Here is an 18,407-nt window from a genome sequence, read left to right as displayed (position 1 = left end):
TAGGTGGCGTCATAGATTTGAGACACAGCGATTGCCACAGAGGAAGAATCCGCAATCATTGCTCCACTGACATGTTGCTTGCACACTCCAGTCCACAATCCAGGGGACACAGGTAGTCTTGAGTAGAGATGTAGCGAACGGTTCCCGAACCGTTCGCCGGCGAACATCTCTGGATACATGGGGCTTTTACTACTTCCGGGTCGCTCTGACCCGGAGTAGTACGCCTGCGCTGCCCGGCGAAGCACGTCCTAGATCTTCCTGTTGCCGGGCACTCTCTGCGCATGTGCGTGACGTCATGAACGACGTCACGCACATGCGCAGAGAGTGCCCGGCAACAGGAGCGCGATCTAGGACGCGCTTCGCCGGGCAGCGCAGGCGTACTACTCCGGGTCAGAGCGACCCGGAAGTAGTAAAAGCCCCAGAGATGTTCGCCGAGCGAACAGTTCGCAACATCTCTAGTCTTGAGCAGCACATTTTGCACACCATACTGCAGAGGATGGAGGGCATAGACACAGCAGGGAGCCATCTAGCAAGAACAGGATCACTAGAGCAAGATCCTTATGCTCCTCTGTTAGTAACAAAACCTGCTCCACCATCCCTTCCGCTCCACTGACTCGTATATAATCCGAGAGGGTAACTTTTCAGCTTATTTTTTCTGCTGAAAAATTAGGCTTATATGTGAGTATATAAGGTAACAAGTCTACAAGTAAATTGAGTAATAAAGTAAATTAAGTAATAAACACTTCACTTGATTTCAGTATTATATAAGTTATATGAGTTGTGCAAAGACAATGTCTGTAAACGCTGGACATGTTGCCATAATCACGATTGGGCCATGTTTCATGATGTTTTTTTTTTTTTAAACAATAGATTATGATAGAGGTTATCACAGGCGGCGACATATGAGAGTTCTAAAGCTAGCAGAAATATATCTGGTCTCCCAATGGGTGGGGGATTCCACATAATGAACAGTCTAGGCTAAGCCTCAGTGGAAGGGCGGGGCTACATACTAATATACAGCAATATATAGCTATAGGAAGTGTTTCTGATACTGAAACTAGGATATTTAACATAAAATGTGGTAGTCTGAATAATGAACTGCATGCTACGATATGTCATTACGGTTTCTCTTTAACACAGTATACAGATGTAATCTCCACAATAAGGAGACACTGAAGATGAACATCACCACTGTAATTCAGAATGTAACTAGTGTATTGCCATAAATAAGGTGAGACATGCCCAAATGTCTGCACAGCATTACAGAGGTCACTTTCAGCACTTGCTGTAACTTATAAGGCATGTTAAATCAAAATTGTCAGTATTAATATCCATTGTGTACTTCTAAGCTGAACACCCCGTACTCCTCTGGAGTATCGCTCTGAAACAAAGAATTGCTTTGTCACGCATTTTTCACTGAAAATAACCTATGATTATTAGATCAGAAGAGTAAGAGGCTCCCACATGTGGATAAAATAATTAAAAGAGTTAAACTATTTGAAAGGAATAACCTACCTCCAGCGCAAGGAAAATTGGAGGACAACTAGAGCAAGGCTGGAGGATTTCTTCAGAGCAAGAATTCTGGTTGGCTGTTCTGAGCAATAACTCTAAGAAACTTTTTTTCTGGTAAATCTGCCACTCAATGTGTATTGGCAAAATATGGTGCATTTCACAGATACTTCCTGCCTGTACAGATTCAACTATATGCTGTCTACAACACACTCAATTTCTGTTGCCTTTAAAGAGAACCCAAGACAAACCTGGGGTAAGAAAACACATACTTAAAGTGGATGCGAACTTTTACTCATTGCAAAATTGTGTTCCTTTCCTATTGTTTATAGGGCATTCCTCAAGCCAAATACTTTTTTGTTTTTGTTTTAATACTCTAATTCCTTATAAACTAAACAAGCCTCACCCACAGCTTTTCAGAGAGCCTTGGCAATAGCAAGGGCTCATGGGAGCTCAGTCTGGGCAGGAGGAGGGGGAGGTATTACTAGCCAGAGATTTCAGAGGCAGAGGGGAGGAGGGAGGAGGAGGGGGATTAGGTTTTTTTTTTCACAGAAGATGCAGATAAGCTTGCCTGTTTGTAATATTTACAAACAACATGGCTGCTGTCATTGTATCACAGGAAGAAATTATTATAGCCTATTGAAGCTGTTTGCAGATATATTTGCTGTCTAAACTGTACATAAGATATATAGACAAGTTACTTGTTATAGTTAGTTTTTCATCTCGGATCCACTTTAACAAAGATGAGGGAAGTCTCTGGATCCTGTAGAGACAAGACAAGGCACAGTACATTTATATTGCACTTTTCTCTTGGTGAACTCATAGCACCAGAGCTGCAGCCACTAGGACGCGCTCTATAGGCAGTAGCAGTCAGGCGCGGAGCTAGGGGGGGTCGGGGTAGGACAAGTGCCCCGGGGCGCCTGGTCCCCAAGGGCGCCCTCCGCCTGGCTGAGCTGCCAGGTTTTTTTTTTTTTTTTTTTTTTTTGGCGGCGGAGGGGAGCAGCGCAGAGAAGAGAGAGAGCTGTGCGGACGGTGGGGAAGGGGGGCCATATCCCCCCTCCTTCCCTCACCTTAGGTGCTCTCTCCCTCCCTCGCTGTCCCCTCCAATGTCCGGGTGGCTCTTGGCTGGCAGCGGCGGGCGGAACTCACCTCCGTCTCGCTCCAGCGCCGGGCGGAAGTTCGGGTGCGCAGCCGCTGCTCTGGTCTGGACCAGACCAGAGTAGTGGCAGATCCATCCGGCGCTGCGACGAGACGGAGGTAAGTTCCACCCGCCGCTGCCAGCCACCCGGACATTGGAGGGGACAGCGAGGAAGGGAGAGCAGCTCTTCTCTGCGCTGCTCCCCTCCTGCTGGGGAGGGGGACACCTGACCTGGCTACCTACTCTGGGCACATATACCCCTGCCTACATATACTGGACTTATATCCCTGGCTACCTACTCTGGGCACATATACCCCTGGCTACCTACTCTGGGCACATATACCCCTGGCTACCTACTCTGGGCACATATACCCCTGGCTACCTACTCTGGGCACATATACCCCTGGCTACATACTCTGGGCATATATACCTCTGGCTACCTACTCTGGGCACATATACCCCTGGCTACCTACTCTGGGCACATATACCCCTGGCTACCTACTCTGGGCATATATACCCCTGGCTACCTACTCTGGGCACATATACCCCTGGCTACCTACTCTGGGCACATATACCCCTGCCTACATATACTGGGCATATACCCCTGGCTACCTACTCTGGGCACATATACCCCTGACTACCTACTCTGGGCACATATACCCCTGGCTACCTACTCTGGGCACATATACCCCTGGCTACCTACTCTTGGCACATATACCCCTGCCTACATATACTGGGCATATACCCCTGGCTACCTACTCTAGGCACATATACCCCTGGCTACCTACTCTGGGCACATATACCCCTGGCTACCTACTCTGGGCACATATACCCCTGGCTACCTACTCTGGGAACATATACCCCTGGCTACCTACTCTGGGCACATATACCCCTGGCTACCTACTCTGGGCACATATACCCCTGGCTACCTACTCTGGGCACATATACCCCTGGCTACCTACTCTGGGCATATATACCCCTGGCTACCTACTCTGGGCACATATACCCCTGGCTACCTACTCTGGGCACATATACCCCTGGCTACCTACTCTGGGCATATATACCCCTGGCTACCTACTCTGGGCACATATACCCCTGGCTACCTGTTCTGTGGACATCTCTACCCCTGGCTACCTGTTCTGGGGACATCTATACTGCTGGCCACCTATTCTGGGGACACCTATAGACCTGGGGCTACCTATTTTTGGGGAAGCACTGCTGTCAGATTGAGTGTATTTTGGGGAACTGCTGCCAGGTGAGAGGTGTCTACCATATTAAGGGGGCATTCTGCCTATTTATGTGAAATGCTGTCTATTTATGTGCCTCATGACTGCTGAATTTGTCTTGTTGGGGGCCTCATGGTTACTGAATTTGTCTTGTTGGGGGCCTCATGATTTGTTGGGGGCCTCAAGATCGCTGAATTTGTCTTGTTAGGGGCCTCATGATTGCTGAATTTGTCTTGTTAGGGGCCTCATGATTGCTGAATTTGTCTTGTTGGGGGCCTCAGGATTGCTAAATTTGTCTTGTTGGGGGCCTCATGATTGCTGAGTTGGTCATGTTGGGGGCCTCATGTTTACTCATGATTGCGGAATTTGTCTTGATGGGGGGGGGCTCATGATTGCTGAATTTGTCTTGGAACATGCTGGAAGGTACATACTGAGGGAGGGTGGGTGAGCGTGAGCCTGCTAACCTCCATGTACATTTGAAGGGGCGTGACCAAATGTGGAGCACCCATAACCACGCCCACATTTGGTCACGACCCTTCACCTTAGGGGGCGCATTAATAGTCTTTGTCCCCGGGCGCTGAAAACCCTAGCTACGCCTCTGGTAGCAGTGTTAGGGATTCTTACCCAAGGTCTCCTCACTGATTAGGTGCAGGTTGAAGAGTTTTCCAGAATCATCCTCGCCTGTGCTAGTTGAGACCCTCTGGAAGATCTGGGCCATGCTCCTCTTCATGCATGAGTGCGACTGTGCTGCACCCACGTGACTACGGCCACACCTGTGAAGTTACATGGAGCCACTCGTGCATGAGCAACTTCGGATTACTCCACAGGCGTGGCAGCCATCATTCAAGTGCAGTATGACTGTTCTCATTCCTAAAGAAGTGCACGGTCCCGATCTTCAATCCAACAAGCACTTGTTGGAATTCCTTGGGGTGGCCTGTGAGTGGCAATGGAGGACCGGAGGACGGCGTTGGAAGCTTCTACAGGATCCAGAGGTTCCCCTCTACTTCGGTAAGTATGTGGTTTTTAACCCAAGGTCAGCCTCAGGTACACTTTAACAATTGTTAATCGAGTTTCGGGAATGAGCATTGTACAGAAGTCATCCTTAACTGTTGCCAAGTAGAATATATTGTTCTATGCAGGTGGGAGCGGTGATTGAGAGAGTTGTGTCCCATGGTGTGGGTTACAAAAGAAGACAGTGGACTCATTGAATGGCAAATAGTTAAACAACATTGTGGGGAAGCTGTGCCCATGCTAGATACATCTGAGGTGGCACAAAACAATTGTCTTGGACAAGGTTTATTCAGTATGTGTACAAGGATGTACTCTTCTAATCTGATATAGGAGACATGTCTGTTGTTGACAGACGTATTAACGCAGACCTAAACTAAGGCAAAGCTATCTACATACGTCCACAAACCTCTGTGTCTTGTGTGTCTTGTCCGTTCTTCCTAGTTTCCGTACTTACTCCTTGAAAAATATAACTTTTGGCTAAAGTTCAGACAGGAATAGGTAGTCTTGTTGAAATGTTCCCTCCCTTACGCATAATAAGATAGTAGTAGTGGCAATACGCTACAGGGTTACTGTAAACAAACCCTTCACAAGCATTCAGGGACTAATCCTAGGTGATTTTAACCAGAAAGGTACACGGAGGTCCAGAAGTGAAATAATTTATGGAATAGGTGATGGCAGAAGGTTATATATATATAATCTTTCATCTGTCGGCAGATCTCTTCTCCCCATCCTTTGTCTGTGGGGGTACCTCAAGGCTCTGTCCCTGACCCCCTCCACTTTTCCAACTATATACCAATTCTGTATTTTGTATATTAGTGTACAATGTGTATGTATGTATATATATATATATATATATATATATATATATATATATATATATATATCTTATTTTTTTCTTTTCATAACAGTTGTACTGGTTACTGCACCATAACACACATGTGCATGCTGGGAAAACAAAGCTGGCTGCCTATATGTTTTCCTACCATCTTTCTTTCACATGCTGATTGCACTTGGCTTAGCACATTTAAAAGCCCCAAGGTTGACAGCTCCAGTCTCACCAGCAGCTTCCTGGCAGCTCTGTCACTCCACTGGAGAACATGAAAGGCAGAACTATTTTTGCAGGAACAGAGAGCACAGCTGCCTTCCTATCTCAAGGCCAGAACCTCTACAGCCACTGAGATCCGCTCTCTGCTTGGAAATCCAGAAACCGGATCTGCACAGAGGATAACCAAGCAACTGACATCCACATCAACAAGCCAGCGCCTGTGCTCCCACTCCGGCAACTGGAGAGACGAGCCAGCTAGGTTTCCGCTTTTAATTCATTTCTACAGTTCCGGCTCAGTTTACGGAGTGTCACCTAATTATTTCAACGTTGGGGAGTGGAGACGACCGCTGATATGGATATCATCTATCCTGAGTGGGCTTGGAGCAATTAAGGCAGCTGCCCAATTAACAACTCTAAAAGCTGAAGAAAGCACCACCATTTATTGGCATCCTTTTTGTTCTAAATAATATGTACAAGGAATGATGAAACAATGATATGTATATATATATATATATATATATATATATATATATATATATATATAATTTAGATTTTTCCATCGACTTTTTTATCTTCTTATTTCAAGGAAATGTTAAGTGCTTTTTTTTAGCATCTTATTTCTATTTTTTATTGTATTTAACACCCCCCAATTTTTTTATTTTTCTTTGTTAAAAACACTGTAAATTATTACAAATTAAATTAAAACCTTTTTTTTACACTAACTACTGGTTTGAGAGTTAAGTTTTTATATCAGAAGTAAACAAGTCATTAAAACATTACACAAGCAAAGTCCCTGGACTTGGTGACTGATAACTGTTCTCTATAGCACTCTTCTATCTAATGGTAGTGCTATTTATGTTATTACACTTGTATCCAAGTAATAGGGCCCATTCACACCTAAAATCCCTAACCACTAGCGATTTGCGCTACCGTCCTCTGTGGGTGATTTTTCCACGATTTAACGTGGAAAAATCACTGTACAAATTTGCGTTTTTGGAGCGATCGCAATTAGCGTTTCAATATATGCTAATGGCGATCGCTCCTAAATCGTCATAAAAATGCTGCATGCAACACGTTTGCGATTAGTGATAATCACAGAACGCCCGCGATTATCGCTAATCACTCAAGTGTAAACACTGCCATAGACTAATATAGCACTAGCGTTTTTAAAAACCGCTAGTGCTTTAGCGATTAGCGGGAATCGCACGTTTCCCACTTAGGTGTGAAAGGGCCCTTATTGTAGTTTATGAATAGCTGCTCTCACCTCCTCAGTCAGGTGAATTCTGTCCTGGCCTGGATCCCTGGCACATCAGGCCCTCCACCTCCTGTCAGGCAGTGAAGGGAGAGGAGGTGAGGTGTTTCCACATTAATGATGCAGTCCCTTTATGCCAATGCCAGGAGGGGACTTGGCTAAAGAGGCCAGCAGTGTCCATGTAACTACTGATTTTCACAGCATAAAGTAGTGTTTTCAGGTTGTACAGTATAATAAAACAGCACTAAAGCTGGATTTCAGCATGAAATTACCCTGTATCAAGTTCATGCATATGAATCTACTGTTACTCAGGGGCGTAGCTAGCCCCAAAGATCAGTGGCCCCGGATGTCCCCCAGGCAGAGTCAGCTGTGGTGTATCAATCGGGGTATGCTGGGTGCTGTGGTGCCTCTATGTGGGCCTGCAGGGTGCTGTGGTGCCATGCTGGGCACTGGGATGCCTTTATGGTGGCATGCAGGGAGCTGTGGTTCTTCTATGGGGGCATGTTGGGAGCTGTGGTTCTTCTATGGAGGCAAGTTGGGCACTGTGATGCCTTTATGTTGGCATGCAGGGAGCAGTGGTTCTTCTATGGTGGCATGTTGGGTGCTGTGGTGCCTTTATGGGGGCATGCAGGGAGCTGTAGTACTTCTATGGGGGCATGCTGGGAGTTGTAGTGCCTCAATGGGAGGTCCATGAGAGCATGGGAGGGGGTCCACTAGAAGGTCAGGGAATGCTATGGGGGAACTGCCAGATAGCCAGGCAGCCCGCCCTACAGAAAGCCAGACTGGCCAGCACAGAAGCCAGGTAACTCTGCCTAGTTATGTTTCAGTGACACTGCCTATTTATGTAATAAGCTGCATTTTTTTTTTTTTTTTTATTAATGGAGAGGAGGCTTCATCGGACATTTTGCTGGGCAGGCCTACTGCTCTTAAGTTCATGTAAATTTGGCTCCACCCATGACCACACCCATACTCTGGTGCTGGGCCACACCCATTTTCCATTTAGAGTGCCCAAAAGTGCCCCGGATCTCTAAGGCTCCTAGCAACGCTCCTGCTGTTATTTCCTAAAACTGAAACATTAAAGCAGAGTTTCTGTTGCTTACCCTAATAATCTTTCCTTTCCTCTTAAAGGGAACCTAAACTGAGAAGGATATTTATTTTTCCTTTTAAACAATATCAGGTGCCTGACAGTCCTACTGATCTCTTTGGCTGCAGAAGTGGCTGAATCACACACCTGAAACAAGCATGCGGCTAATCCAGTCTGACTTCATTTAGAGCACCTGATCTGTATGCTTGTTGAGGGGCTGTGGCTAAAAGTAAAAGTAAGAGACACAGGATCAGCAGGAGAGTCAGGCAACTGGTATTATTTTAAAAGGAAAAATCCACATCCTTCTCAGTTTAGGTTCCCTTTAAACATCCACATAAAAAGTGCATTGAATTTCAACTACCACAATAGCTACTAGCCTGCTTGCCAACCAAAGATGCGTAAAGTTCATAAACCCGCAGGAGTACTGTGGTCTGCAGGGCCCAATGTTGTACAGATGCATAACTAGCCTCCTTGCTAGGGATGCATTGCGTTAATATAGAGGGGAGGGGGGGGGGGAAGGTATGACATGCAGCGCACCATGGAGCGGAAAAGAACAGGAGGGTTAAGGAGGTAGAAATATGGACAGGTGCTCGGGCAAGATGATTCAGCAGTCAGCCTTGGAAGATAACCATCTAGCGCATGTACAGGACCTTACACAGGAGGGAATAGATGAGGTGTGATCACATGGGAATAAGCTAGCAGGCTAGACTAAGCTACAGGCTTTCATTGCACTCATATGGCATCGGTACAAGCTTGTGGACACAACTGTTTCCCTAGGGATCAACTCCCGATTCTGGACGGTGACAGTCATTGCCCATGTGTACGTAGCCTTAGCGTTCGAGGCATAAGGTGTGTACAAACCTTTGATGGATGTCACCCGTCGGGACCCGCTTCCTTGGTTGAAATCGCAGGGCTAGGCTGTAGTGATGCAAATCAGCTGTGTAGTGGACGACACTTGCTATGCGAATTACTTTTTCTATTGAATTGATCATAATGGTAGTATGGTTTATGCTAGGCCACCTTTAGCATGTAGTGTGGTTCATGGTCTAGAGGGTAAAACAGATACCTACTACACACTGCATCCTGGGTTCAAATCCCAGCTATGGTATATAAGCATGCTTTTCAAAAAGTACAAATCCTTAATCATGCTACTTTTTCTATTGAATTGATCATAATGGTAGTATGGTTTATGCTAGGCCACCTTTAGCATGTAGTGTGGTTCATGGTCTAGAGGGTCTAGACATGGTCTAGAAGGTAAGACAGATACCTACTACACACTGCATCCTGGGTTCAAATCCCAGCTATGGTATATAAGCATGCTTTTCAGAAAGTACAAATCCTTAATCATGCTACTTTTTCTATTGAATTGATCATAATGGTAGTATGGTTTATGCTAGGCCATCTTTAGCATGTAGTGTGGTTCATGGTCTAGAGGGTAAGACAGATACCTACTACACACTGTGTCCTGGGTTCAAATCCCAGCTATGGTATATAAGCATGCTTTTCAAAAAGTACAAATCCTTAATCATGCTACTTTTTTATTGAATTGATCATAATGGTAGTATGGTTTATGCTAGGCCACTTTTAGCATGTAGTGTGGTTCATGCTCTAGAGGGTAAGACAGATACCTACTACACACTGCATCCTGGGTTCAAATCCCAGCTATGATATATAAGCATGCTTTTCAAAAAGTACAAATCCTTAATCATGCTACTTTTTCTATTGAATTGATCATAATGGTAGTATGGTTTATGCTAGGCCAGCTTTAGCATGTAGTGTGGTTCATGGTCTAGAGGGTAAGACAGATACCTACTACACACTGCGTCCTGGGTTCAAATCCCAGCTATGGTATATAAGCATGCTTTTCAAAAAGTACAAATCCTTAATCATGCTACTTTTTCTATTGAATTGATCATAAGACAAGACAAGACAAGACAAATAACATTTATATTGCGCTTTTCTCCTTGCGGACTCAAAGCGCCAGAGCAGAGCAGCAGCCACTAGGGCGCGCTCTATTGGCAGTAGCATAATGGTAGTATGGTTTATGCTAGGCCAGCTTTAGCATGTAGTGTGGTTCATGGTCTAGAGGGTAAGACAGATACCTACTACATACTGCATCCTGGGTTCAAATCCCAGCTATGGTATATAAGCTGTTTTGAAAATCTGCAATTCCCTACTTGATGATATAAGAGGATGGATGAGAGAGAGAGAGAGAGAGAGAGAGAGAGAGAGAGAGAGAGAGAGAGAGAGAGAGAGAGAGAGAGAGAGAGAGAGAGAGAGAGAGAGAGAGAGAGAGAGAGAGAGAGAGAGAGAGAGAGACGTATACGTCGGAATTCCGCGGAATAGCTCCGGTATACCGTCGGAATGAAACGGTAGCGGAATTTCAGTATGACGGTATGCGGAATTGTCCCGGAAACGGAAATGGGCTTTTCCGACCATGCCTAGTAATCACGTATGTAAGTACAGTTAATTCTCTACAGATCCTGATCAGATTCGATCAGAGAGGGAGCTATTGCCTGCCCACACACTGCACAGCAATTTTTTAATAGACTTCAGTATGAATTGTCCTGCTGCCACCCTTCAGGTGTATATGAGTCCTCCCAGTGCCCATGTCCAATGTTGAAAGCTCACCTGTCGCAATGCCGCAAACCGGTGCATGTAGCGGCGTCACTACATGTGGTGGTGTCACATGGTACAGGTGCTCACGGTGATGCCGGACACCGGAGGAGGCCAGGATTCATGGCAGTGGACAGATGTGCTTTCGACACTGCACACTGCCATGAGGAACACATACACTTGGGGGCACATTGGTGGGGGTTCCTTGGGTCGTTGAGAAATCGAATGCCATTACTGCCATGCACCGGATCGAGCCTTTGCAACTGAGATTGTCAGCCATGCTTGTCCAATCCTTTTGACAGATATTTGTCTCGGAACAGATTGAAAGAATGATTGGATCGCAATGTAATGGCATCGATTCTCCTCCAGTTCGATAAGATTATTGGATTGGAAGGTCGGTCGGCCCACAAATTCGTCTAATGTATGGGCACCCTTAGTAACAAGACTAGACTGTGTAAAGCTCTATGAAGGATGTCAGTACGATATAAATACAAAATAAATAAAATGATACAGCTTTGGGTATATGGTTATTGACACAGGGAGCACATGGCAATTTTACCATTATTTATGCCAACTACATAGCACACCTTGCGCAATTACCGCAACACATGTTACCTAGGCTCCTATAGTCCAAATGTGTGACTTGCCAAAAAAAGTGAAACACCCAATTTGCATTTAGAGGGAATACCACTGAAGATAATTTGTGGAAACTGCAAACATCTCCATGAATTTAATGATTGCTGACAACAACTACAGACTATGGTAGACTATTGTAATAATTAACCGCTCACATTCATGGTGTGAATCCTAAAGATGTTCTCTGTGTAGGCTCAGTGTAGTTAAGAGATGTTGAGTGGCTTCAGCAAACCGCAGACCTGCTTCTGCTGATTAGTTAATCTAATTACACCTCACAGAGCATAAACTAGCGGTCTCATAAATTACACTCTTCCGCTTTGTTTGTGCGCGCGGGTTTTATGACAATGTCCTTGTGCTCATGGTAAAGTCTCATTTGCTAGGCTGAACATGGAAGCATCACTTCTACTAAAGGCTGATACTGACCTTTTGAAACTCCACCCCCTCCTTTGAAAAACTGCCATGCCATTTTTTCTGAAGTGTTCTGAAGCTCTGTGGCCACCCTCAGCTGTTTCACCTTGATCCACCTCCAGCTCAGCAGCTGCAGCCCAATAGGTGGCTGCTGAGCTAAAGTGGACCATGGCAACCCTGGTGGGGGTGGCCACAGAGCTTTGAAACAATTCAGATAAATATGGCCACGGAGGGATTGCACAGGGGGCGGAGTTTCAAAAGAGTACTGATTTACAGGCGAGGGGGTCAGTTTCAACCCCTGTCACCCGCCAATTCTAATAGATACATGCAAGAGGTTTACATTAATGTTATTGAATGTAATAAAAATTACAATCTAGGTCCTCTTTAAAGCCCTAGTTTAGGCTTGTGTTTTTAATGCATGTTGCATAGTTTGCAATACACAAAGCTTTTTGCACTGTTCACTTTTTTGACTACCAGTTTGACCTCTTCTCTTATCCCATCCTTACACCAGAGGAGGTATGCAGGGAGGGTCTGGGAGGGGACACCAGCCAGTCTTTTTCTGTGAGCACAGAGCTGACTCTGCCCACTGTAGGGAGAAGAAGGAGGAGGTAGGTGGGGTCAGGTGATGGCTCTGCACAGTAGAAGTCAGTGTCACTTTCCTGGCAGCTGCATATGTCTGCACAGATCTCTGAGTCACATGACTAAAGGCGCATGCTAGATTACAGCCAGCTGAGACAGCTAATAATGACCGCCTCTGCCAATAATCTGGTGTGTGTACAGCAGCCCCGGACTCACAAGAGCCGCCTGGCCAGCAATCCGCCAGAGGGATCAATTCAGCCGACCGATGGCCGATAGCTTTGTTTCCCCTACTCACCCCCCACCGTGCTCCGTCAGCCCTCCGCCATTCGTTAGCCTGCTGATGTTGCCCTAATTCACTTTAAGGCCATTTAAAACACTGCACTTCTGGTGACTCACTGGCTTCATTCCCATATTATGTTTTTCCTGTTTCACAGCAACCAGTTTTTTTCTAATGGAGTTTTTCTAACAACTCAGAAAACAAACATGCCCAAAGGCTGATATTCCCATAGAAGGAAGGCTGTGATTTAGTCAGCAACATGCCATGAGAACACTAGGCCATATGTCTTCTAGACCATAGCAAAAAATGGAGGAACGCCTGAGGATATTTACTGCTGAACTGTTACCCATCAGGGGGAGCCACACCCTGTAATCTCATCCAAGACTTAAATACACTGAAACAGGGGATTTTCCTTAAACAGATACCAACTTTATTAAAAAAGTACTATAGCAGCCACATAAGACCCCTTATCCCCCCTTAAAAATAAACATGGCCGTGTTCAGGGTGTCATCAGCTGATCAACCATCCAATCATCACCAGCACCTTGTGTGTTTGTGGCATGAGTGCTGGTGATGATTAGATGGTTGATCAGCTAAAGACACACTGAACACGGCCATGTTTATGGGGGGATAAGGCCCGGTTCACATTAGCGTTCGCTATCCGGATTTTCTGGATCTGATCCGGACTGCATAATGTACAAACGGAACGTACGTTCCGCATAGCAATGTAAAGTCTATGCGGACGTTCACACGCGTCCGTTCCGTACGTACCGGAGCCGGATCGGATCCGGATTTTGGACTCTTTTCCAACATGCGCTATTTTTTGGGTCCGGATCTCCGGCCCACGCACCCGGACCAGAGCCGGACCTGAGCCTGACAGCACCATCCGGAACACAGAAACCAATGGGAAACGGAAGGCACAGAACACACTGCCTACAAAAACCTGACGTTCTACCCCACTTCCTATGTGTATCCAAGCGGCCATTTCGGATGGGGACACATGAGCCAAGCATGTCTGGAGTGGAGCAGCAGTGACAGACGTGCTGGAGCTGTTTGGCAGAATGTCGGAGGTGGAGGTGAGGCCTACAGCGGAGGAACCTGATTCTACAGGTGCACCAGGTGCACCTTCTGCTGACCCCAACATTTTTTTCTTAAAATTTCGCTATTTTTTGCCCACTGATCCGGATGGCAGCCTGATGCATGCCTGATGCAAACGGACCGGATCCGGATCGGATCCAGATCGGAACTGTACGGTTCTGATCAGGATCAGGTCAGGATCCGATCAGGATCCGGTCCGTTTACTTGCCAAAACGCAAGTGTGAACGGGGCCTAAGTGGTCTTATGTGGCTGCTATAGTAATTTTTTAATAAAGCTGGTATTTGTTTTAGGAGACTCCTCCGTTTCAGTGATTTAGAGGGAGAGAAGGGAGACATGGTTGCTACATTAATTATGGTGGGTGAATGGAACACATAGTGGACACTCTTGCAGTCCTCAAAGATTCACTATGATCCCCCATGATTTGCAGGTATGTTTCTGCTCTTGTAGATCTATTTGTGTGGAGGCATCAATATTACTGGAAATCGTCCACACTACTCTCTCTATCCCATGCTCACAGATAGGAGGTTGTCTGGGAGGGTGCACCAGCTAGTCTGTCTTTGTCAGCACACAGATTATCTGACCCCACCCACTTCCCCCCCTCTGCTCATTAACTGTTTACAGCCAGCACTTCAGCTCAGCAGAGGTTCATTATGATAAGTGCAAGTGCAAGCTTTTGTGAATGGATCCTAGGACTTTTAGTTCCTGTAACTGACATGGTCTGAATGACTACTAGGTCACACATTGCAGCCTTACATGTTACCGCTAACTCTTGGAGGGTTAATCCTGTGGGCTAAGCGTAAGCGGAACCTTGCAGGAAAGTTATCCAACAGCCACTAGGGCCACCTGTTTGCCATCCCTTATGGGATACTTTTGTAAAAAACAGGTCTCACTTCAGGGAAGCCCTCTTCCTCCCACCCGTGGCCAGACTCATAACAACTCCCTTATTGGCACTTCCAAATTGGCAGGCGCTGAGGTTTGGAAAAGAAAAACTATATTATGAAATAACAAAGCAAAATGCCAGGCTGATATAAATCCTAGAATTAAATGAATGTGGAGATCCATATTATTACAAGTGCAGTTTTGTGACTAGTCCTCTTTAAACCGCTGTTCCATTTTCTATACGCCGTGCCATCATATTGGAGAGCGGTGTTTGTCATGTTCAGGAGGAGCAACTGTTCCCATCCAGGCTTCCAGCATGCACTGCTGCAACCAAGCTAATTAATTGTAGCTCAATCCCAGCTAAAAATATCCATACGTTTATCAGCTTTGCTGCTAGCTGGAAAGGGAAGGAACAGTGTGATCTAGAAAGAGAGAGAGCAGAAAAGACGCGCTGCTCTGCACCCCGCATTCAAGGTTCATTTATTCAGGCTCTGGCCCTCCATCTTAGCCGGCATGGTTTGCCCCCCTGCAGCTCCAGTAGTGACCTTCCCGCTAAGGTCACCAGGGTCAGCATTCCACAAGGACTCATTAGTGCTAATCTGGCAAGATGGCAGGCTCTCCCTGCTTGGCTGTAGGAGTAGCCATGACCTGAGGCCTGCTAGCCTGAACCCCAGCCTCAGCACAATATTGGTTCTAAAACGGTACGTAACCCACAATGACCACACTGAGATATTTTGTGCGCTGCTTAAAGAACTACAAAATATAATCGGTAGTATATAAGTTATCAGATACTATTTATCTGTTTCTGTGTAACTCGATGCAGTGTATGACAGGAGTCCAAACATCATAATTCAGCTGCTATTACCCCCAACATTGAATGGGACATGAAATAAAACTTAAAGAGGAACTTTAACTCAGGGTTGAACTGCATCCCAATCAGTAGCTGATACCCCCTTTTCTCAAATAGATCATCAGGGTGGTCTGTGTGGCTGATATAGTGGTGAAATCCCTCCCACAGTGTGATGTAAGGGCCATGGCCCTGACAGATTCCTGTTTGTGAACCTCGATGCACTGTGGGAAATAACAGCTGTTTCTAACTGCCAAGCAAGCAGTATCCCCCTCTGTGCACACATATCTGTAATTTATATATAAATATATATACCCCAACCTCTTAGCCTATCACATTGTTAGGGGCAGGGCCGGGCCGAGGCATAGGCTGGAGAGGCTCCAGCCTCAGGGCGCAGTGTAGGAGGGGGCGCACAATTCATTCAGCTGTCATTCCTAATTGTGTATGAAGCAGAAAGAAATAAGAAAAGGGGATACATGGCAGTGACTGCAAGCCAGATAACTAGAGATTGAGGTGTTGGGGAGGTTGTGGGCCCTGTGGCCCTCCTAGTCTAATAGCAATCAGTGTGTGACGGCTGGGGTGGGAGGGATGGAGGGGCGCACTTTGGTGTCTCAGCCTTGGGTGCTGGAGGACCTTGTCCCTGCTCTGGTTAGGGGGTGTATTTACAGAAAAAAAAGCAGTTGGTGCTGTCTATTTTTTATGTCTGCCAGTAGTAAATACTGCAGGCTGATGGTGGATCAGGCTCAGATTTACATTAAGAGCCAATAGGCACAGATGTCCTGGCACCCTAAACTCCACCCCTCCAGGAGCCCACAAATCCCAGGCGAACTGCACCGCAAGTGTGCTGGCTGACCCACCTGTCATTTCTCCCTTACCCATCATAGGTAGCTATAGGTGTCCCTTAGCATTAGGTAGCCAAAAGTACCCTCAGTATTAAATAGCTAGTGGTGCCCCAACTGAAGGGAGATCTTGTCAGTGGAATACCGAGAGCTGGGAGACTAAACTCTCATTCATGCTCTGCTTGGGATTCAGCATAGGGAAGGAGGGAGGTGCTAGGGGAGTGAGGCTCCCCTCCATCATCAGGCGCCTGTAGGCATGTGCCTACAGTGCCTTATGATAAATCTGGCCCTGTGGTGAATCAAACAACATGAACAAATTAGAAGGCGAGATACAATTATATCTTGATCTATTTTCTAATTTATAACTTCTCACTTGGCAATGTATTGATTTATTTTTTTCCCCCACTACTATCTTTCAGTAAAGTTCCACTTTAAGGAGTCATGTACTGCATTATGCCACAGCCCAATCCAACAAACAATCCTTTTCTCTGTAATCCAAAAGCATATCTACTGGGGGAGCAGCCCATGCATCTACCAGAGGGACCTGGGGCTGTGGGGTGTCCCAACTACTCACCTCCAACACAGCCCCCCCCCCCCCCCCATAGCAGGTATGGCTGTGAACACTCCTGCTATGAGTGGTGGCAGTCATGGTAACCATACTATTATGGGAATGTATAATGGTGGCCATACTTGTAGCATGACACAACATTTTATTTGATATGATGCTTTTTTCCTGAGTTGAATGCAGCGGCATAACAATAGCCCATGCGAACCCTGCCATCATGGAGGGAACTTGGGGCTATGGAGGCCGACGCCTAATCCCCCCTGTGCAGATTAAGCACAGCAAAGCAGTGTTATTTTACCTGCTCCAGCTCTGCGTCAGGTCTCCTCTTCTTCCTGGCAGCCACTAACTCTATGCTGCATACTTTCTAGGCTGCATACTTGCATCCCGAATCACATGACATACATCAGGAGCTGGGTATGCGGCAAAGAGGAGACCCACCAATCAGTGGCGGACACAGGCAGCAGTGGGCCCCTGTGCAAAATATCAATTGTGGGCCCCCCTGACCTGTGGCGCGTGAAGCGCGCCGCGCCCAAAAATGGGTGCAGCTATAACCTGCGGCGCGCGAAATGGGCGTGGCAATGACCGGATAAGGGCGGAGCTAACTGTAATTTAAAGTGATCCCGGGGTGAGAGTGATATGGAGGCTGCCATATTTATTTCCTTTTAAACAATACTAGTTGCCTGGCGGCCCTGCTGATCTATTTGGCTGCAGTAATAAACTGAATTACACCAGCAACAAGCATGCAGCTTAATCTTCTCAGTTCTGACAATATTGTCAGAAACCCCTGACCTGCTGCATGCTTGTTCAGGGTCTATGGTTGAAAGAATAAGAGGCAGAGGACCAGAACGGCAACCAGGCAACTGGTATTGCTTAAAAGGAGAGAAATATGGCAGCCTCAATATTATTCTCACCTCAGGTTCCCTTGAAAAGTGCAACGCAAAGACAGTGGGCCCAAGTTTTGGTGACCCTTTCCCCAGAAAATTCACATAATTGTGCAGGTTTTCTCAAGAAAATACACATAATGTGAGCAGATTTGCCCAGAAAATACATTCAATCATGTCGGCAGATTTGCCCAGAAAATACGTGCAATGATGTCGGCAGATATGCCCAGAAAATACGTGCAATGATGTCGGCAGATATGCCCAGAAAATACGTGCAATGATGTCGGCAGATATGCCCAGAAAATACGTGCAATCATGTCGGCAGATATGCCCAGAAAATACGTGCAATCATGTCGGCAGATATGCCCAGAAAATACGTGCAATCATGTCGGCAGATATGCCCAGAAAATACGTGCAATCATGTCGGCAGATATGCCCAGAAAATACGTGCAATCATGTCGGCAGATATGCCCAGAAAATACGTGCAATCATGTCGGCAGATATGCCCAGAAAATACG

The 18,407-nt window shown here is 46.2% G+C and overlaps 1 long non-coding RNA gene across 2 annotated transcripts in view; it reads right to left on the bottom strand.

The window, feature by feature from the left end:
• The window catches only part of LOC137527704 (uncharacterized), a 667,489-nt gene that overhangs the window by 172,086 nt on the left and 476,996 nt on the right, over positions 1 to 18,407 (bottom strand). The gene's annotated exons all lie outside the window — the stretch shown is intronic.

Source organism: Hyperolius riggenbachi, chromosome 8 (assembly GCF_040937935.1).
Source record: "Hyperolius riggenbachi isolate aHypRig1 chromosome 8, aHypRig1.pri, whole genome shotgun sequence".
In the NCBI taxonomy this organism is placed as follows: Eukaryota; Metazoa; Chordata; class Amphibia; order Anura; family Hyperoliidae; genus Hyperolius; species Hyperolius riggenbachi.
The sequence above is the reverse complement of the archived record's forward strand: the minus strand, read 5'-3'. Positions and strand labels throughout refer to the sequence as shown.